We start from the raw sequence: 14,241 nt of genomic DNA, 5'->3' as shown, positions 1-14,241 counted from the left end.
GTGTGTGTGTGTCAATTCTGCTGAGCGCTTTGCAGACCACAGCCACGCAGGCCAATTAAAGCGGCTGACGCAGTGCAGGGCCCACTGACAGCTGCTGATGTGCCATTAGCAAAGCATGGGGAATCTCTGGTGAGACAGGGAAGCTCCCAGCGCCGCCCCCCTACCTGATTCAGATCGGCTCGGCTCAGCTTAAGGTAACACATGAGCGTAGAGGAGGGCCAGAGGAGGCTTAAAGGGGGAAGAACAAGAGGATGAGAAGAAGAGCAGAAAGGAAAAGAATAACAGAGAGAGAGAGAGAGAGAGAGCAAGACAATTTCTCAGACAGATTTAGTAAAAAAAACAATGAGGCAGCGTGGGCGTTCTGGTGCCTCAGTGGGCTTAAGGCGGCAGAGTACTAACAATGAAAGCCAGAAATAGAAATACACTTGAAAACAAGAACACACTCACTGCAGTGTTGTAAAGTCTTTTAATTTGATTTCAGCGCCCCGGATTTGAGGAAGTCATAAAGATGCAATTATCCTCTAAAACAGTAGTTCCAAACATTTTCTGGCTGATGGACCCTCACAGCTCGACTGAGTCAGGTGTCCTGCAGTCAGGTTATTGTTAGAGTTTGTATGATTGCAGACATTAAGTTTATTTTAAAAAATCAACCAAACACCGATTGTAATCATATTTCTTTGCTTGCTTTTCTCCTACAGGCAACAGTGTGTTCTTTAAGTTGTCCATAACCTGAATGAACCAGTATCAATTCAAGTTTTGAGCACAAGAAGTGAAGCTGAAAGCAAAAACTGAAGGGAAGACTTTGCAAACGGATGTTTTTTTTGTTTGTTTGTTTTTGTAAACAGATATCACAGCAGCTATTGCAGTTGTATCAACAAGATAAACAACATCTGATCAATACCTGTCTTGTTCCTGAGTTGTTGTTGTTGTTGTTTTTTTTAAAAAGGTGTTAAGGCAGGTTAAGGTATCAGAATTATACTTCTGCAGATGTGCACTGAGAAGGCAGATAACTATAACTGCACACAAGTCCCAACTCTTATCTCACACTGTGCAGCAAATAAACGGATTTCTGATATAACATCCTGCTGGAAGATATAGTTTAAAACAAGACCATGTTCCAGATGCTACCTGTGCAAATAACACCCATGCATATCCCCCAATACCTGTCAAACCTTTTTCAGCCTTAAAGTGGAATTCCTGCACACTGTCCTCCTCAGCAGGATAGAATGTAATCTGGCTTGTAACCTTAGCTATTTGTGAGCCTCTCTCGTTCCCAGTTTCCCCATCTCCACTCTACCACATGAAATCTAAGCAGGTGTCTCAGAGACTGTGATAAGAAAGGTGGTGCGATGAGGAGAAAAATAATTTGTGCGATAAATTGAGACAGGCAAAATACAGATGCCAGCACGTAAACCATGATGTCTTGTTTCCACGACAGCCATCGGATATTCAGTGATTTATACAACCTCTATTTTCTCCTTTAGATTTGAGATTTCTCTTCAGCTGACAGCTCATTAACGCACGGAAGAGAAAGGTGAACATTTGCATAAGAGCTTTTCCCGCTGATGTGTCATCTTCATGCCCACATGATCTCTGCTCTCCCACTTCTTTAGATTTATATCAGCGCCGCTGCAGAGATCCTGAAGCCGATATCATCCCTCGTGAAGCCTAAAAAGACGGCCTTCCGTCAGTGCCCACAGAGTGCGGCTGCCGAAAGGACATTTTAATCACCGCGATATGCATGAAATGAAAATCTTGTCGCAATGTCAGCCCGCAAAACATGCCATGATGAGCATTAAGTGGAATCTGAATAATGCAATGGAACAAAGCTTGTGAAATATGTGAAATGCAATTTTCTGCAACGGCAACAAGGCTGTCAGAGGCATAACGAGTTTAGAGTCATGCATGTTTCAAGAAGAGAACATTTTTCTTCTGCATTATGAGTTGCAAAATTAAGCTTCATATGTCAGAGGTTTTGGTTCTGGTTTGCTGGAAATTTTTGAGAACTCGATTCTTCCTGGGGGCTGCAAGGTGGGTCGGTAGTTAGCATTGTTGCCTCGCAGCAAGACGGTCGCCAGTTCGAGTCCTGGTGAGGACACCTGGGATCTTTCTGCGTGGAGTTTGCATGTTCTCCCCGTGCAGCGTAGGTTCTCTCCGGGTTCTCTGGCTTCCTCTCACAGTCCAAAAACATGTTGAGGTTAATTGGTGATTCTAAATTGTCCGTAGGAGGGAATGTGAGTGTGCTTGGTTGTCTGTGTCTAAGTGTAGCCCTGTGATAGACTGGTGACCTGTCCAGGGTGTCCCCTGCCTTCACCCTGAGTTGGCTGGGAAAAGCTCAAGCCCCCCCCATGCAGTGTATAGATGATGGATGAATGGATGGATGGATGGATGGATGGATGGATGGATGGATGGATACTTCCCAGTAGCACTGTCCTGCAGCCCTGACTGAACCCTGCTGCCCCGAGACAACTGCTGAGATATTAGAGGATGTGAGCGGTCTCATCATCCACATATTATTTATTATTGTTGAACCTGGATATGACTGAGACTCCCTGCAGATCAACAACTACAGCCCACACACACCCGGTGGAGAGGAGAGCAGCGCAGTGTGTGTGTGTGTGTGTGTGTGTATGTGAGCCAGATGGATGTATCAAATCTACTCCCCATCAATATTGGCCTTTTACAGACCCAGTATCATGGGCATTTAAATAGCACAGAATACTATCAGCTCCTGATCGCAGGAGAAGATATTTGCTTCAGGATGCTAAAAAAATAAAAAATAAAATGAGATAAACCAACTCATGCATTACATTGGCAGCTGCAGGCAAGCTCACCTGTATTGGTGGAAGGTTGTGGTTTCGGGCTCGATAGTTTGTCTTCTTGTTAAGCCAATCAGCTAACAAAAATCAATGTACTGAGACATTTTCCATTCCTATAGAAATGTTTCAAAGAAGCAATAAATCAACATAAGCTATGCTGGAATCTGAATCTGAGTTGTATTTAGAAAGCATATTTTTTAAATAAAAGCTCAGAGCATTTCTCATGTGCATACCATGTATTCGTAACATTTCTCCTCATATTTGCTGCCCACTATCACCCAAAATATCAAATGAGGGCAAAATGCCAAAAACAATCTTTAAAGAAAATCTCCTAACAAGTAGAATTTTGAAATAAAAATTGTGGACAGTGCTGAGGAACAGATTTAATCAGGGTGTTATAATATTATTTGGGTCCTTTATTACACTGTTGTCCATAAAGTTGAAATAAAATGTTTTTTTGTTTTGTTTTGCTTTTTTGCCTCTTCTCATAGAATGATTGTGACAATGCGATTTACTCTTGATAGATGAAGTGTATATCTTCTCAAAACTTTATTGATTTTACAATATACATGCAATGAACAGTAAAAAAAATTAACCACAATTAACTTTTGCAAACTGTGTATTCGGGCTTAAGCTAAATTGGGGATACTGAACAATAGGATTAAGGGTTTTGTTTACATTTTTCAACCTTGGTCAACAGTAAACACAGATTCGAGGGGATTTCATGCATTAGAATTTCCAATATTACCCTTTCAAATGTCACTCAGTCACTAACATTGAGTCTGGCATACTGTCCACCAGCTCGTTGATGGTGTCAATTGGCAGGCTGTCCCACTCTTCGGTCAGATCCAGAAGTCATAATTCGTTTCACCTGGTAACTGGGACTCAGTATGTGATCATTGCACCTGTTCAAAAGTGATTGCTGATGTGCATAAACAGAAATTAAAAAGAAGAATGTGTCTGAAAACAAAAATTCTTCCAACTTTATGGGCACAGTGTAGTTCTTACATTGGCAACAAGTGAGATGCATGTTAATCTATTTCAGTGATCAACTGGTAGCAGGGGTGCAGCAGCGCACTAGCAAAAGACAACAAAAGAGATGATGACTACATAATCCTGAAAAAGATAGCTCCTTCTGTCAGCTGATCCTGAGACTTACTGATCAAACGCCACCCAATACTCTTCAACCTCAGAGCAACAACACATCCCAACCACCAAGTTACTGAATTAACGCAAAATCTGGAATGTTGGACCAGCCAAACCAAAGCTCAAAACAAACATTTTTGCTATCTGGCAGAAACTGGCAGAATATCTCTTTACTGTCAATGATGTAAAACAGAGGCAGATCAAATACAGACGAGTGAAAGGTGTAGAAAAAGGACGACACAACAAGTCGTGGCTACCGAAAGAAGAGAGTCTGCGGTCACTGCACGACAGGTGAGGCAGAAACGGAGATGCACCTCTTTAAATGTGATGAATGTAAACGTGGACAACAGAGAGAAATGTAATTTGTTAATCCCAAACTTCACAGAGTGACAGTGAAAAACAACAGATTCTATTAGGAGAAGAGCTGCACAAAATGTGCCTGCATGTCTCAAGCTGAGGGACACATAATTAAAGCATCATCACTGAATGTGACAAATAATTATCTTGACATCGACTATTTTACATACAAACACACGCACACACACACACACACACACACACACAAATTTGTGACTGTTTTTTCTTCCTTTTGCCATTTTCTTGTTGTTCAAATCTAAAAAATTATAAAGAATTGAAAACTGAATAACAAACCTGCATAGATATAAATAACATATGGTTTCCATGTGTCATGTCCACCTCTCTCACCGCTCAAAGCAGCAAATAAAAAGTCCTGCTTTAAACACCTCAAGAGGAAAACACTTCAATGAATATCAGAGTCATTATTCTTCCTTCAAGCGGCAGGTTTAAACCTCTTATATTTTTAGATGTACCTCATGATCTCTGGCGTTGAGTGAAAGATGCTGCACTAATAAGACAAGACACGCCACCTGATCTCCTCCAACTGGTCGAACATCACGAGCCCCGCTTCTATTTGTGCCAGCAGCTATCCATCATTTGCTAAAGTGTTATTGTATGGTCGTTATTCTCTCAGAAAGCACAAAAAGAGCCAGTAATTCTTCTTGTAACAGCCCTCAGCAAAGGGAAGTTGTGTCACAGCTTTGGTACGGTAAACATGGATGAATGAATGAATGAGGTCGCTTGCAAACCTGGCAACGTTTCCTGTGTCTCCATCGAAATAACAGCTCAGACACAAAGAGCTCATCCTGCACACCTGCTCAGAAAGCAGCAGGTTCTGCACGTTGGATGTCAATATTCCACAGCTGCTGCTGTTTGCTGCTACCAATGAGAAAGAAAGAAAACAAGGAATGCCTTCTGTTGGAGCTGCATATTAAACCAGGTATGATCAATAAGAACAGACACACTGATTTATGGTCAGCTTTCTCTCTCTCCTACACACCAGCACACAGAGGGATACAGAAAAGAACAGGCGAGAGGTCAGATGGGGAGAGAAGTGATTCAAGGATGAAACAATAGAGAGAAGCGATACTTGGAAATAAAGAAGAGTTAAGTGTCTGTGTTGAAAAAGCAATAAGAAACAGAAGGACTGGGAGTAACAGAAGAAGAAGAGGGAGGGATCGCAGGCCCTCTCTGCTGCTCTCCCAACAACTGATCAATCAGTTCTACTTTTAATCTTGCCCAATGACTCATAATCAAATTAACTGCTTCGGTGCCGTGCTCTGTGAAACGCTCTGGTATATCACGACACAGCAATGCACTATACGTCTCCCTCTCCTCTTATCCTACCTCCTAACATGTCTGCCTGCTTCCATGTCAGCTACACTTTGACTTTCAGGATTAGTCAGCTCATTTGGTGCACAGTTAAGTAAAAGTAGCATCACGCTGCCCGCCGCCGGTTTTTAAATGTCAGCGTTGGCGCCAGCGGAGGCAGGAGGAATCTGCACGCTGCAGCCAAACAACTCAGTCACTCAGAGTGAAAACAACAAACCCACAACTCAAACTTTTTGGCAAGGCTCATCTCTAAAGACTGCTGAAGGTGTGGCAAAGTATGAAAAAGACAGAGAGTCTGCGGTCAGGTCAGTGGCTCTGCAAGGATGTGCATAAACTTAACATGTTCAGATTAACAGACTGAGGCTTTGTGCGACACACAACGTATAAGCGACGTGAATGTCAAGAGCCTAGTAGGTTAATTGGTGACAAAACAAAAATTTTGGACTCTGAAATGATGACAAGATAATGGCAAAAGCTACAGGGGTGTACACAAGGGTGGAGACCAGAAGTACGTGGCGACCAGAAACCACAGAACGTTTGATATATGCAGCGATGACATAACTGTAGGCAATGCCAAGTGGGCGAGTACAAAGTCGAACTTAGCCAGAAAGTTTCGGAGTAATTTAACTTTGAGGCAACCGGCAACAGGAGCGAAGGATACCACTGACTGACATGTGACACCATCACTGGGTTGCCAAACGTCCACCACAAAGAAACCATGTTTCACACAGTTTGTGTACTTCAACCACTTCAACCACAAAAGAAGGAGCAGCACATCCCTGTAGTCTCCAGCTAAACCCAGACTTTACAAGAGATGGCTGGACAGCTAATCGATTTCAAATCCATCCATCCATCATCTATACACCGCTTAATCCTCACTATTTAAAACAATTCAGCTAATTTGCAAAAGCTAGTATTTATAATATGCGGGATGCAGTTACTAATGCTTCAATTGAATTACATTTAATTTGACCAGACTAAACTTTCAGGGGATGTTTAAGCTGCTCATTCATTACTACATACCACATGGTTCAGGCTGCATGCTGTGGTTCGACTGACATAAGTCTAATCTTTTTATTTGTTAGCCACACCTCGTACATTTTGCAGTGTTTCTGACCCAAGATTTAATCTCACGTAAATGGTTTTACAAATATATGCAGTCCTCCTTATAAAAAGAGAAAGAAAATCACAGTCATATAATTCCCCCAAATTGTTCATCTCCTAAACCACAGATGCAGTCATATGAGGACAAAAACATGATGCCCGGGTCCACATTCTTGAAATAGCTGGCAAATGGACCGCTTGTTGCGTGAGTGAACTGGCTGGAGAGAGCAGGCAAGATCTATAGGCAATGGTATTGACTTTTCTTCAGTCGAGACAAGTGAGCTGACACATAGTCACAGTTCTACAGGTAAAAACACGAGTTACACAGCAACCTCCTCAGGTTGAAGATCTGTTAACTCATCTGATGTAGGTTTACCTGCGTCTTAAAAGAGTGCGTATGTGAATTATCAATGAGGCTAGCCAGTTACAATCAGACACAGTTTTTGCAACTAGAGCCTGGAATGTTCACTAGTGACCAATATGATGGGCAACGAGTGAAATGTATTATATGTAGAAGGAGCTTAAAGAATCACCAAAGTTATTATAATACATCCTGAAGGAGAACGCGGGTCTCTGAGACACACTTCCTGCCAATAGATGTGAGATCAAGTAGAGTTTATGAGCTATGTAAAAATGTAGAAGTCAGAGGATCACTGAAGTCATGGAGATCCATCCTCTGGGGGCCATGAATGTTGAAGAATTTTATGAGGATCCATCTGTTAGTCCAACATATTTCAGCCTGGACTAAAGTGATGGACTAACGGATCAACGCTGTCATTCCCTGATACATACCACTAACATGGCTGACAATAAAGACGTTTATTGGAGCTGTTATGTTTTCACCCCAGCTGATCCAAATATGTCAGCAGCATTTCCCATCAAATCTAGCAGACAGATCTGCTTCAGATTAACACTCTCACCATCTCCGTCTATCCATCTTCTTGTCATGACTGTGAAAGCAACACAGATGAAGGCTCAACTCCGCTTTGTGAAAAAAAAAAAAAGGATGTTTGCAAATCAATTTAATTTAACGTGGAATTGAGTGTAACAGTAAGCAGGGAATTCTTTGTGCTCTGTCTAGTTTGATTATTCAGCAGAGAGCTACTTAAACAACTCTCACAAGTGGAATTTGATTTGCCTCTAAAAAAAAAATGTGTAGGTTAAATATTTTCTCTCCTTCTTTGCCAGAGCCAGAGAAAAGCTCCGTGCATTTTGTGATGAGTTTTGAGGAACAAGCCGACCAACTTCACAGTGAATTAAATTAAACTTCACAATGTCTGAAAGGCTACTATGCATCATAGAGTGGATAAAAGCAGCCAAACAGAGGACGCATTAACTACAGAACAATGTTTTTTGCCTCCTATTACCCTGAAAAAAGGTGAAGAAACACGTTATTTTCCAGAATCCTGGTTTCACACACATGAAAGCATCAAAACACAACTGTCGACACTTTAACGAGATCAAAAGTTGCTGAGTGTTTCCTTCTACTTCCACACCTGACCGGACTTTTTCCATGCCACTAATTTTTCATCAGTTTTGTAATCTTAAAGTGTCAGTCTGGTGCCCCGAAGTTAAAGCAGAAAAATCTCCCCATCCCACTAACCAATTCTACCTACTGCTTATGAGATTAACAACCTCACAATTAGGATAATACACGACAGGAAAAGCACTTAGTGCTGCACAAATGTCTGTTAGACTTAATGTTTTGGGAAAAGGTTCATTCACTTTCGGTAATGTGAAAGTGGGTGGAAGCCTAAATCCTCCAAAGTGGGGAAGAGCTGTGAGCACAGCTTTATTGATTAACTATTCAGTAACTGCAGTCAGACCCAAATGTATTTGGACAGTAACACTCTTTTCATGCTTCTACTTTGCATCCTCGCTTTCTTAGCCGCTCAATCTGAACACTATTCAGCTCAGAAGAAAAACTGATCTTTAAATCCTCCTCACTTTTTGTGTAATAAATAAATAAACACAAAGAGACTACAGTTTTTTGAGGGGTGAATCACTACTTGCACCAAGCTGTACTAATGTTTAGTTTTCCTTTTTTACTGCACTCATGTGAGAGTGGCATCAACCTTCCCATCCATTTTTTTAACCAAAAAAAGGCAAACAAGCATATTTTTGGAGTTAACAGCCATCAGTAAAGCAACCAGTTTTATACGTTGTCGATGCTGTTTAATGCCTGATAACTTCTCAGAGTCAAAATCTCATAAATGTGTTTCATCTTCTAACACTTTACGATTCTCTGCTGCGTTTCGAGGCATCTCCAAGAAGAGTGAGCTGTAGCTACGTTTGGCTCCGACCACAGGCATTCCCTATAAAAAAAAAAAAACGAGGCAATCCATTACATGATCTATTGGGGAAATATTAGCAGTGATACATTAAAGGAGCCACCACTCAACGTTAGGAGAGACCATTTTGATAATGGCAGCCGGCCTCACAGAGTCACATGTCTCCAGCGTTCATCTAAGTGCTCTCAGTTTTCTTAATGTAATAACACTTTTCTTCCAAAGGGGTTCAGCGGTGACATGAGGAGGGAGATTGGGGGGGGAGGGTGTGTTGGGGCTGTGGGAGAGTGTGGGTGTAGCCGGGGGGGAGGCACGCCCGTGACAGAGAGTAAGGGAAGAGAGTAGGTGTTAAACGAATGGCTGAGATGATTGCGAGTGCTGGTGGAGGAATTGCATTCTGAGCAGGTCGTATTTCAGCTCAGTGGAAAGTCGCAGCGACACACACACACACACACACGCAGAGTTACACACCTGCCTATTTCACCTCTACTGCTTCACACACACCTCCAGCATCATTAGACGACTGTGGGGGACACACTCAGAGAGCAGGGGGGAGGCACAAGAAAGTAACAAGATTGAATTTTCTGTCTGAGTTTGAGATGTCAAAAAAAAAAGTTCTTTTAAACCTTTTTTTTCTAAGATGTTCCATCGTTTTAAAAATTCTAACTCTGAGGGGTTGACACTTTACTCCCACATATCTTTTAACTGATGCAAGAAGATTTTCGGGCGGTTGGGTCAATTCTTGACTTACAGTCGCTAGCATCAATCGAATCTCTGCAGAAACCACCATGCAGCCGAGAAGCCTGAATGAAGGAAGGAGGTTTTAACCAAACGATTGCATTCTGCTCATTTAACTGAACACTTTCTGCATCGTTGGGCAGCATTACCTTGAGCAAAAAAGCAAAATTAAAAGCCTAAGTGGCATAATTATCCCTGAGTGAGATACTTGCCGAGTCTAGTTTCCAAAACTTTTTAGCTTCAGACTATTTAAGGCGGGGCTGCAAGGTGGTGCAGTTGGTAGCACTGTTGTCTCGCAGCAAGAAGGTTGCCGGTTCGCGTCTCGGTGGGGGCACCGGAATCTTTCTGGGTGGAGTTTGCATGTTCTCCCCGTGCAGCGTGGGTTCTCTCCGGGTTCTCCGGCTTCCTCCCGCACAGTCCAAAAACATGTTGAGGTTAATTGGTGATTCTAAATTGTCCGTAGGTGTGAATGTGAGTGTGCTTGGTTGTCTGTCTCTAAGTGTGGCCCTGTGATGGACTGGTGACCTGTCCAGGGTGTCCCCTGCCTTCGCCCTAAGTCGGCTGGGATAGGCTCCAGCCCCCCCGCGACCCTAATGAGGATTAAGCGGTGTATAGAAAATGGATGGATGGATGGATGGACTATTTAAGGCAAAGAAACGTGTATGTGTGACCCTCTTGTGACGGGTTGCACTATCTGAAGTGATGTTGTGTTTTTCAGATAATTAAATTTGAGTATTTTGTACTAAAAAAAAGAGCAAAGACTAGTGTGACCATCACGATTCAATGTGAACGTGCAACCAAAAAGCAAACATTTTTAGTCGTCTTGTGACCCCAAATTCAGAAGATCAAGTAGGAACACTGTTTTGATTTTGCTGGAATGATTTCTCCACAAGTTACAAAACACGAATGCATAATTCTCAATCTATTCTCTGACCAAACATCCTCAACTCATAACTTTCATTTCTTACAGATTTGAATTCAGGTGAACTTCTCAGTTATGCAGGGGCACCATTAAACACCAAAGCTTTTCTAGCAAAGAACCCATTTTCGTTGTTGCTACAGTAAAAGCCACTGAAACAATGATTCAATTCCACTGGTGCCTCAATCTGCAAACAACAGTCTGCCTGAACCTGACTTCCATCTTACAACAACATCCCCACGGCTGCTCAGCAGACCTGCACTAAGTTTTTTTTTTTTTTTTTTTTCCAGCTGGAGTTCAGCAAAGTGTTGCTGCATGGACAGCTCCTGCTGCCCGGAGGTGCCATTTGTTATCCCTCCTTTAACCCCCCCTGTAGCCTCCAGCATCAATCCACTGCCTCAGCCAATAAACCTGCTCCGAGTTCAGGTCGGCAGAGAATCGATATCTGGGGTCGAGAGAACAGAGAGGAGAAACGCTGTGCCAGAGAATCCAGCCATCCCGTTTGCAGAGATGCATTCACGAGCTTTAAGCGAATCCTCGGTGTCAACAAAGAGCCCGAGGAGAGCACAAAACAAACAAAAAAAAAACGCATGCAAGTGCCAGGTGTCGCTAATACAGATGCGCGCGGCGGCTTTACGCAGGTGGTCGGCGGTGCCAAGCGGCCTGAGAGAGCAGCGTTTCTTACCCGGAGTTTTCTTTTGGTGCAATAGGGAGGAAGGAGGAGGAGGAGGAGGAGGAGGGGAGTAGACCAACTCCACCGCTCTCCCTTCTTCAGGCGCCTCTCTCCATCCAATGACACCGGTGCCGGTTTATCTGTCCCGGAGGGGGAGGAGGAGGAGGAGTGAGACGGCGTTCACGCTCCTTCTGTTTCAGCGCATCCGGACGCATCCAGACATTCAGTGGAGCGGAGGGATAATGAAGAGGAGGAGGATGAGGATGAGGATGAGGAGGGCTTTATCTTCAACTCAGAGGTGTCCGTGTGTTCCTGCTGGAGTCTGGAAAGCTGCAACCACAAGAAGCATCTCTCTGCTGCAGAAGTCCCACCCCTGCAGCGCAACTTGTACCGCCGGGCCGCTCAATAACACGACCACCGCCTCCTCCTCCGAACAGCAGCAGCAGCAGCAGCAGAGAGGACCAGGCTGCTGCTGCACACACACGCACACACACACACACACACACACACACACACACACTTGGTGTTACGCAACCAGTGCACAGGGGGGAGACCAGGATGGGAGGATGGAAGGTGTGTGTGAGTGTATTTCCGAACTTTTCCAGTCTTTCTCAGCATCCCTGACGCCCACAAAAGCCTCCTGATCATCAAACTGATCAAATTCTGTCCCTAAAAAAAAAAAAACAACAACAACAAACCTCCTCCTCCTCTCTAGTTCCTCAGAGGCTCGAGCTGTTAGGGATGATTCAGTGTGAAATTGTGTAACTGTCTGTGCTGGAGGTGGGCAGGGTGCACTGATGACACCTCTGATAGCACAACAAACAGCCTGATTCCTCCCCTCATCTAAGGCTTTCCCCCCAGATAACTCAATTAAAGGGATATGAAACTGCTCCTCAGTCTCCTGCCAGCAGCGCAAAGTCACCACAACATGTGCTGAAATGAGGAAAATGCTGAGGTGCCACTTTATAAAAAGGAACAGCTCATAAGGTTTATAAACTGAAGTCAAGTTAATAGAATATTTTGTAGCTGATTAGTATCACCAGAGCAGATTAGGTCATAGATTTACTGGTTATTTAACAACTCGTAATTCCAATCATTCTCATAAATTAATCTCAACTGCCCTTTAAAGGATCTTAAACATTAACCATCATCCTGTCGACTGGTGCACCTGCAGACCCTAAAAGTGTATTTTTTTTGTCACATCTTACAGGGGTTTCATTCGATCATTCCAGTTTTCAACGACTGTGTCAATCATTGTGTTCCTTATGACTTCAAATCATTGTTTTGGAACCCCATTACACCAATGTATTGGGATTCCAGGGGACTCCAGCCAAAAGCAACCCAAATCTGTCTCTGCAATTTTGGATTATGGAACTATTTACTGAGCTCATGTTTGCCATGGGTCCTAAAGTATCACACAATATATATGTGTATGTGTGTGTTTCCCGGTGCACAACCTTAGACAGTGCTCTTCCTAAAATAAGATGATGCTCAAAGTTAAGAATATGACACATAATTTTATCTTTCAGGCTGCAGAGGGAGCGGTATGGAAGAAGAAAGATTTAGGAAGGTTTCTCTGTGATTCAAGATGTTTGGCTGTAATAAATCTAAAATCTATTTCAATGATATATTGAACATTGGTTTTGGTCTTTTAAAATGGCAAACAGATCAAGACTGGGCAGATTTGGTGATCTCTTGGGATAAAAGCTGCAATTTGTGTTACACAAAAGGACCTATTTGGTTAAGATAACATGCAAATGACTACATTTTCTAAAAAAAAAAGTATTTAACAAAATATATAATTACATATCTAATAAATGTTTTGAGAAGAAATCAGTTAATGTGTTGCTACGATGTTTCTCTCATAACACTTTATTCTTGGGGTCTCTGTAGACAACAGTCGGTGGTTCTTAATCTGTAGGTCGGTTGAGGGTTAATTAAACCGTGATATTTTCTAAAGAAAATTTGGAAATCCTTTTAATTACATATTTCACGAAAGTCTTTCAACATTTCAGAGGGACAGTTTGCCCTTTTTATTTCTCCAATAACTTTTTAAACCACTTGGTACAACACATTTTTGCATATAAATACATGATTAGTTGATGAAATAGAAAGCAGCATCAAGGTTAGTGTCACCCAGCTGACAGATAAGCAGTGGTACAGGAAACACTCTCCATCCTCAGCCTTCTGTGTCTGTTCCATCCGTTATTTCTGATGAACATTTACTGTCTCATCCAGTCCTAAAAACCCAGACCAAAAATCTGCTGGGTCATAAATATGCATAGTTCAATGATAATACTTGGTTTAATGTCCTTTGACCTTTTCTACCTCAACTACACCCTTTTCTGTGAGCCATCCACAAGCTTCTGGCCTCCCGTTGTATCTTTGATGACTCCTCTTTACGGGATTGGTGCAGTTCAACTAAGTTTGTTGTTTTTTCATCACAGTCCACAGTTCTTCACCATTTCCACTGGCAGTAAAACAACCCCCCAGCATGATACTGCCACCACCATGCTTGATGGTAGGTTTGGTACTCTTGGGCTTGTTTCATTTGACCACAGAACTTTCCTCCAAAATGTCTTTTCCTTTCTTTTTTTTGTCTTTTTTAATTTTTTTATTTTTAACAATTAGAAGAAGACAAACACATACAATCAATGAAATACTTAAACCCCTCAACCCCACCCGTACCCCTCCCCTGGCACAAAATAGAGCATTAAAAAAACAACAAACAAAAGAGATAAATAAATAAAGTAAACAATAAAGTGTAAAATATTGCAGGGTTTTTCAGCCCAGAGTCTCAGTCCAGATTAAGATGGCAATCTGTGCTTGGAACATATGACCAAAATGGCTTCCAAGTTTTTTCAA

The 14,241-nt window shown here is 42.4% G+C and overlaps 1 protein-coding gene across 1 annotated transcript in view; it reads right to left on the bottom strand.

Moving 5' to 3' along the window:
* The window catches only part of syt12 (synaptotagmin XII), a 27,453-nt gene extending 15,940 nt beyond the window's left edge, over positions 1-11,513 (bottom strand). Inside the window, exon 1 of the mRNA XM_008290651.1 lies at positions 11,389-11,513. The gene's annotated coding sequence lies outside the window, so the exon portion shown is untranslated. The remainder of the gene's footprint in view (positions 1-11,388) is intronic.
* Positions 11,514-14,241: the final 2,728 nt, after the last annotated feature.

Source organism: Stegastes partitus, unplaced genomic scaffold, assembly GCF_000690725.1.
Source record: "Stegastes partitus isolate 25-593 unplaced genomic scaffold, Stegastes_partitus-1.0.2 Scaffold689, whole genome shotgun sequence".
Classification (NCBI taxonomy): domain Eukaryota; kingdom Metazoa; phylum Chordata; class Actinopteri; family Pomacentridae; genus Stegastes; species Stegastes partitus.
This window is presented reverse-complemented; position numbering and strand designations above follow the sequence as displayed.